Here is an 8,961-nt window from a genome sequence, read left to right on the forward strand (position 1 = left end):
GCTTCCATTTTTGTTTGAAAAGTTATTTAATTTCAAAGGTACCGTTTGCAATAAAGCTACAGATAAAAATGTAGATGCTGGCTATATATATATAAAAAAAGAATACTGCAAGAATATCAAAAAGGAGAATGAAATAACTTTCATTTTTGTGCATAGTATAAATTAAAAGAAATATAAAAAACGAAGGTAAATTAAATTGACTGCTTTGATATAAATAAAAAGATCAGATGCTCCATGTTGGATTCAGAGGATGATTTTGTCTCTTCTCTGCAATCAGAAAATGTTCCAACGGATTTTCTGGTTTTAATTTTAAATAAATAATCCTTATAAAAATAATGAACTCTATTAATTAAAAAATAATAGCAAAGCTAATGAAAAATGTAAAAATGAAATGTTAATGTTAAATGACTTTTTACAAATCTTGAAATGTTTCAAAGGAGAAACCTTTCGCCATTTCCGCAACTCCATAATTTTTTTATACAGTTCTCTTTATGAGCATAAAGTAGAACCTCTGGCTTGGAAAAAATAAGAGAATGAACAACTGGAAAAAGTGCAACTGGTTCCAGCACTATATGCTCTGTTATCCAATACTAAGTGCGTAGGAAGTTTGAAGAAATTCAAGATCTTAAAGAGAATTCGTGAGTGAAAGCATTCCTTCCTACGGAGAAAGACACCATACATATAGAATAGATATAATACCATAAATTGATAAATTTTCTTTCTTTCCCCATTTCGTAACATACAAAGAATACGTACTGCAAATATCAAAATGTTCGACCTCAGTTTTGTGGAATTTTTGCTTGTTAGAATCCAAGAATTTCTCCTCCTCCGGGGGAAGATGGAAAAATTTTGTTCTGTTCGTATATTTATAGGAAAGAAAAACCTTCAAAAACCGAACAAGGTAAATTAATGAAAATCAGTACTAGGTCTTAATAATAAAAATATGAATCAGTTTCACATTTTTGGGCAAAATTATTTAAAAGGAATTTTATTTGTCTTAATATGATATTCAAATAATCATTAAGGAAAAAGTTAAAGATCTGTCCACTTGATATAAAAATCAAAATAATAGATTTCAAATTTAAGCATTTTTTTCAATAACATCTTTATCAATAGATATAAATCTATTTTAAGTTTCCATTACTTTTTTTTTTTCATTTTTCAGTTGAAATTATCTAAAACTTTATATAAAAAAATAATGGATATAACAAAAATAAAGGTGTAACTTTCTTTTAACTCTTTGACCTCGGATGGTGTCTCTCACTCACCTTTTAAGACGGTGACTATCATTTTGACGTTTTATTTATTTTTCAATATTGATTGTTAAAAAAGCCTACAGAATGATAATTAGACGTTGTTTAATGTTTCAAAGAAATTCGACTTTAAACAATTCTGTATATTTATTTTCCAGAGCAATAAGTTAATTTTTATATTAAATGAATAATTATGCATTTTCCTTCTGCAAAGGTTTAAAATATCTAAAGTATTTTTTAAAAATATCAATTTAAAAAAAAATAAAAATGTCTGTTTTAAGAATAATTTTTATGAAGTCAATTATCTGGTAAAATTAGTAAATGATTAAACTATTCGAAATTAATTCATTAGGGCCTAATTAAAATTTTGCCGATTACAATCTCTCCCCCCCCCATGATTTAGCACAAAACGTGAGTTGTCAGAAATGAAACATTTAATACACTTTTCCTGAAAATAATTTTTAAATAATATTACTTAAATATTGAAGAAAATCTTAATATCTTATGAAATTAGAAATAAATATTAAGTTTACAGCCAAAGAATTAAAAAGAAAGATATAATGAATCCGGCCTGAATACTTTCTGAAGGGTCACCCTCAGGCAAGGATTCAAACCAGGGATTTTTTCTGTGAGGGGTCTGACTTTCGTCCTATATTTTATTATATGGATTCAGGAAATATTATATAGGTGAATTTTCATATTGATTATTTTGGATTGATAGTTTCTTAATATCTTATGAGTTATTTATTTCTTATAATTTTTTTCATCCCTCACTTTTGTTTACATTTTCAAATGTAATTACAACTTTTTAAAAATGAATTTTAAAAGCCTTCCTAAGCTTCATATTGCTCTAAAATAAAACGAATTCCTCTCATTTGTTATATTTTGTAACGGAAATCGAATTGCTCATCCAGTTAAAACGTGTTTTCCCGATTCAATCAACTGAAAGTTTGAGGACGTGGTAGTAAATAAACTATTGTAGCGTACGATGATGCATTAAACATTCAGCATTCTTGTTGTCGCATTTGTTAGCGAAATCGAAATCTTCTAATCCCATCTGGAAAACCGTATAAACGTTATAATATCAATAAATGAACTATCTATTCTGTTGAAATAAAATTCGAAATTCGAACCTGAATGATAGGGCTTTTAGAAGAAACGGCTGAACGCATCTGTTTCTGTTTCAATTGAACATGAGTGCCTTTAAACTGTAAGGAGAAACACTTGATAAATTTGTTCCACTAGTAAGCAACTCCCTGAAGAAATATTTTCATTTTATTGGTCGGCTGTTGGAAATCCTCCACTTTGCACTATAAACTTTTCAAATAATTTAATGTATATGTTTCATTCGCTTTAAATGAAAATTTAAGCAGACAGCTAGGGTGCCCAAAACTGAAGAGATGCATTTATTTAAGACTGCCAGTTTACTAAAAGTAAGAGAAAATAGAACATTCGTTTAAAATGGAATAAATTCTTAGGATTCTATTAAATGTCTTGTGTCACAAAATAAATTAAATCATTAGTTGTTTAAATCATTAGGAAATTTAATAAATTAATATAATTAATGAGGTTAGTCAATGAATATACTTACATAATAGATCTAATTTTAGGACAATTTGGTTCTATAGTTTATATATTAAATAAACTATAAAAAACACATTTTAGCCGGAGGTTTTGTCTTAGTATGATGAGCAGTTTTGATTTTTGATGTTAAAAAGTTTATTAAGTATTATATTTCGGTTATAAAACTTTGCACTAAATTAAATGCGTGTTACTAAACAAGTGTGTGTTAGGATATTACTAAACAAGTGAGTGTTAGGATATTACTAAACAAGTGAGTGTTTGGATATTACTAAACAAGTGAGTGTTAGGATATTACTAAACAAGTGAGTGTTAGGATATTACTAAACAAGTGAGTGTTAGGATATTACTAAACAAGTGAGTGTTAGGATATTACTAAACAAGTGAGTGTTAGGATATTACTAAACAAGTGAGTGTTAGGATATTACTAAACAAGTGAGTGTTTGGATATTACTAAACAAGTGAGTGTTAGGATATTACTAAACAAGTGAGTGTTAGGATATTACTAAACAAGTGAGTGTTAGGATATTACTAAACAAGTGAGTGTTAGGATATTACTAAACAAGTGAGTGTTAGGATATTACTAAACAAGTGAGTGTTAGGATATTACTAAACAAGTGAGTGTTAGGATATTACTAAACAAGTGAGTGTTAGGATATTACTAAACAAGTGAGTTAGAAATTCAAATATAACTTTATTTCAAATAATACCTGGTAACGAGGTGATAAACTTTGAAATATAAAGCATTTTCATATTGCTCTATAAAGAAATATCTTGCGTAGATGATGATCGGCGGCCTTATATTGTAAAGGACTTTATATCACGTATATTTGCTTGACAAATTTTAGAAAGTATTTTATTCTTTGTAAATTACACAGAAATATAACATAGGCGTATTTGAATTAGTATATCACAACACGAGATAATATCACTAAAAGATACACTCGCAACAATTTTATAACTAAGCAAGGTGCTTAAAAACTACACATGTTCCTAAATATTACCATCGCCACTTTCTATTATTTGTTATAAATAGTATTATTATATAAAATTCCGTTCGATGAGTATACAGTGGTAAGTCCAATATGTTCGATAATAGATAAGGAGCTTATATTCCACCAGAAAGTATTAGGCACAAGTGACAGAACACAGACAAAACATACATAAAAAAAAAAACCACTTTCAGAAATCTGCAGCAAACGCGTAAGCAGAAAATAGTTATTTAACAACCGGAACAACACAAAACGCTTAGTTAGAACTCGCTTCATATCAACACTCTAAAACGAGAATTAATTCGACTATTACTTCTGTTATGCTCCTATTCGTTTATATGCATTCTATAACATATGAAGCTTCTAGAAGGATCCCGAATCTTAGCTTCAAATAAAATTATCGCTCTTTTAAGAATTTTTTTCACCAAATTATCGCCACGTTCGTCGAGCATTTGAGCTGATATATATTAAAATATTTGTAAACTCTCTTCCTCATCAGTTGCCAAAATACGCTGGAAAGGGATAATAAATATTCTTATGTTATTTTGTATTTATGCTTCTAGTGCAATTGTGGCTCCAATACAATACAATATAGCAAAGCTTTAGAGCAGATTTTATCAACTTATTTTTTTCTTTCATGTCACGTGCTTATTTGCTTTTATTTTTGTATATATCGTTTTGATTAATCTTGTAATAGTTGGGTATATATTATTTTGAATTCTAAATTAAATCCGGTGACCTTGCTTCCCTTTTGCGTAGTATTTTATTTCAATCGACGCCCTTGTCGATTTATTATGAAACGAATCGAGTTTATTTAGCGAAGGAAATTGTATGGAGTTAGAATTTTTTTATATCTCTACATACTGTTGACTCATCAAATACTCATTTAATTTTCTTTCCATTGATATGTTTTGAAAAAAAAAATTACTTTTGCTAGCTTTGATGCCACTAAGCTTGGATTTGAAAGTAATCGAGAAGCTTTCTGTTATGTCTAATTGTAAATTCAACATTCTGAAAAAAAGATTCCATCAAGATCGTCTTGGCTATAGTATTTACAATCTGAAAGTTATTTATAGAAACGGTTACTTTTTATCACAGGAACATTTATTCTGAAACTCTAAATTTTAATTGTTAAATTCTAGGAACACTTTTATTCCTATATAAAGTTCTCCATAGAACTTTAAAATAATAATTTAATCTGAATCTGTTTTGGGTGAAAATAAACCAGAAATAATAAAAACAGCAAAATGGATTAAATCTACAATATTTTCTGATTGTCTTGAGAAAAAAAAATGATCCTGTTTTTGAAAGAAAAAAACTTTAAACGTTTAATTATGTTTAATTAGTGTATTATTTAGTATGTTTTAACTACCCAGTCATTATGCTATACAAAACGTTGTCCTAAATCTTCAATATTTAATTTGAAATTGTCGCCAAATCTTATAATTAGGTATGTAACATTGTATTGAAAATTTAAATTTTGGCTCCATTTCAATTAATAACCGTCTTCCCAGAGTCCACACTTGGCGACTTCCACTCGAATTTGAGACAACCTTTGCCACAATTATAAATTTTGCCTGCGAGATACTTGGATAAAAGGATCAAAATTAAAGAAGATGTGAGGACCCCATAGTGTCCATTAATATCAATTTTCGTATTTTAAAAATCGACAAAAATCTATATTATTTTAAGTAATTAAATCAAAATTGTTGACTGGTGTGTCTATTTCTCAAGAAAGTCTTGAATTTGCTTGTGTTTCTTTCAAACTCTTGCTTTTAAACCTTATGGAGTATTAATGTGGAGTTATGGTTTCATCAAACAGAATAGCAGTTTTTGATAGAGGATATTTGCCAGCATAATCTAAATTTCATCATATAACTCTTCCCTCTTTAATGACTAGTTATAATAATTATGTAATAAGTTACTCTTCTAATCTACTTAGATACAAACCCGGTAAGAACTCATTCAAATAAGGAATTGACTAACTGCTCAACTTGTTGACTCAGAGTCTCTTCATTTTCGCAATTTGCTCTCTGTTATGTAGTTACATGATAAAAAAGTCCTCTTAGTTACTACATGAAGTGCAAGAATTGTCTTTAGGTAAAATAGTGTTATAAAACCACTACCTATAAGATTATTTTCTGAGTGATGATACATTAAAGAGGGAATCTAGCTTTCGAATGATTTTCAACAGTAAATGAATAGTCACAGGATTGGTCTCGAACAAGAAATAGACGATCATCTAAAGACAGATTTTATTTGACATTTTTTTTTAGTAAACCAATGTTGGTATATAAAATATACCAATAAAAGTTACTTCAAAATAGTTTGCATCAATGGAGAAAAATATCAAAATATTGACGTGTTTTTCCTTTTAAAAAAATATTTTAAAAAATCAAAATTATTCAAATGAGCTAATAGGTTAGTCTAACAATGGTTTAAAAAGTAAATGAAATCGAATAAGTTTCCCTAACAATTTTTTGAAAACAAATAATCAACCAAATATACCGTAACTCACTTAGGAGCTATAATGATTTTTTTAGTTTTAAAAATGTATTTATATTAAATTTGAAGCATTTAAATTTTAAAGACCAAAAGGTGCATGTTTAGAAATGTGGAACGCTTCACGATTCTGCGTGTCATAATTGCGCAGGGACCTTGCTAATCTTCCCTGTTCATTCCAATTTTAATATATGTACTGCAGAAACGAATACAAGTTCAATAAAAACTGAATCTACGAATATAGTTCATCATTTGCCATAAAAATCCGTTACATGATGAACTGCATGATAACCGAATAATTTTTTGAAAGACGGAACAAAGGATTTTTGGAAAGATAGAGCACTGGTTTACTGTGCATTGATATGTGAATGAAGTTGAATCTCAAAATATGCATTTTACAGTAGATTACCAATTGCCTATAAGTGTTCAATTTATAAACGTAAATATCGTGAAAATATACAAGTAAAATGAATGCGCCAATTTTTGAACTCAGTATAGGAAACTCAAGCTTGTAGTCACGTTACCGATGGTGAAACGTTTATTTATTAATTTTTTACCTATTGTAGAATAATTGTTTTATAGAACAAAAATTAAAACTCAGCAAAATAAATATGACCGGAACATGAATGCTTCTATGAATTTTAAAAATTTGTTTTGAAGAATGCTTTGGATAGTATGTTATTTTTGAACATAATATAGGAATATGCCATCTCTGGCTAAAAGAAAACCCACCAGTGCTACAAAAAACAATTTTCGAAAATAGGAACATTTATACTTTTATAATTAAAAATAACTACAAATAACGCTAACTTCAAAAACGTAACATAGAATTTGTAATAAGCGTAGTTGAAGTTATCGGACTTCAAAGATTCTTATTATTTCCAACTATAAAAAATTGAATACGAAGGAAAAAACATTACTAGACATAGTTTGATTTTCTTTATAACTACTTAAATGTCTGGACATTTTTCTCACTGTGTAGTACAATGGCAAAATCTTATCGCAAACTAATGCAAATTTTTTAAGTCCATTGAATCATTCTATCATTTGTATTTTGTATTTGTTAATAATTTAAAATTACAAAAAATTCTTTGCATTTAAAAAACAAGAAACAGAAATGTTCACCTTTAGTTCTTATAATTCAAAAGTATTTTTTCGAAATCCATTCAACTATTTAAAAAAATATCGTCCCTGTTTTTCTCTTTCAAAAACGAATTTAAACATAGGAAATGGTAGCCAATAAAATCACAAGACAATTAATTTCGAATCCCTTTCACGTTGATTTTGCTATTGTCTGTAAACTTTTCTGAAAATTATATAAAATGCTCTAAACGTACATGAAAATATATGAATGTTATTTTGAAGAAGTGAGTGAATAAATATCTTAAATCAATTTTTAATAAACATATTTTTATAATTGCACAAAAGTTTAAAAAATATTTTGTTTTACTTTTCCAATTTATATTTCTGTTCATTTCTATAAATGTTACGGAATTTAATATTGCTTTTCCTAAATTAATTATCAGAAGTCACAAATGGTGTAAAATAAAAATGTAATTAAATTAGTTAATTCACTGATGGTTAAATTTTCAAGCAAATAAAATTCTATAGTGCCATTTAAAATAGCTTATATACACAAGTGTACGAAATTAGCACATAGATTGTAAAATTTCACCTTTATATATGTGAAACAATTCAAGTTAAGTGAAAAAACGTAATTATATTAATGGTAAAAAATTATCAGATGGAAAAACAATAGAATACTTTTATTTTTTCAGATTCCTATTTTGCTATTTTTCATACCAGAATGAACAATAGCGCGAATTTTTTAAAAAACGAATTCTTAAAAATGTGCACAGAAATTTAACGCATTAATAATATGCTTTATATTATTTAAATACAATTGGTGGTCTACAATAAAGTTTATTCTAATTTAAAAATTTAACTGATGTTTATAAGTGTTAGTTATATTTAAAATGTAATGTAAAATGAAAGAAACTGAGAATTTTCTATGCCATTTACGTTTTGTATTTAATCAACGTGTTTTAGAATTGCCAAAACATTAGGCCAGAATCAGCACTAAAATAAACTTCATTATTAAATGATCAGATTACTTAAAAAAATAAGACGAATTCGGTGAAAGACTTAAAAACGAAATAAATTTCAAAACCTCTCATGAATTCTCTACCTAATAAAATATATGGTATTTTTCACTTTATTATTCCTTTGCAAATTACCATTTTTACTACTCTATGCAAATTTTGACGTCAAAGAAAAATACATGAATACAATACACCCAAGAGAAAGCCGTTGGGCCTTCCCGAATTTAAGGTTCACATTCGAATTTGAATAATACTTACGTTTAGGAATTTATTCTAATTTTATGTATTAGCCTTTTTAGCATATTTTATGCATGATCGTATCAGGTTTATTTCTGAATAATTTATGGGTTTAGATAAATGTGACAGAAAAATAGAATAATCTTGATATAAAAAAAAAGTCCTTAAAGCGTTGTAGTTATTCATATGCGTTTCACATTTCCTCTTAATAACTCTGCTGAATTCAAATTGTGTACATTTATTATTTAAGAAATAAATTAATATATTACTTTATAAAAGATCAAATTAATTAAA

General features: G+C 27.5%; 1 non-coding gene across 1 annotated transcript; it reads right to left on the reverse strand.

The window, feature by feature from the left end:
- Window positions 1-6,434: 6,434 nt before the first annotated feature.
- Window positions 6,435-6,540, reverse strand: LOC129985366 (U6 spliceosomal RNA). The gene has a single exon (XR_008785556.1). It is a non-coding gene; the product is annotated as a U6 spliceosomal RNA (small nuclear RNA).
- Window positions 6,541-8,961: the final 2,421 nt, after the last annotated feature.

This window comes from Argiope bruennichi, chromosome 9, assembly GCF_947563725.1.
Source record: "Argiope bruennichi chromosome 9, qqArgBrue1.1, whole genome shotgun sequence".
Classification (NCBI taxonomy): Eukaryota; Metazoa; Arthropoda; class Arachnida; order Araneae; family Araneidae; genus Argiope; species Argiope bruennichi.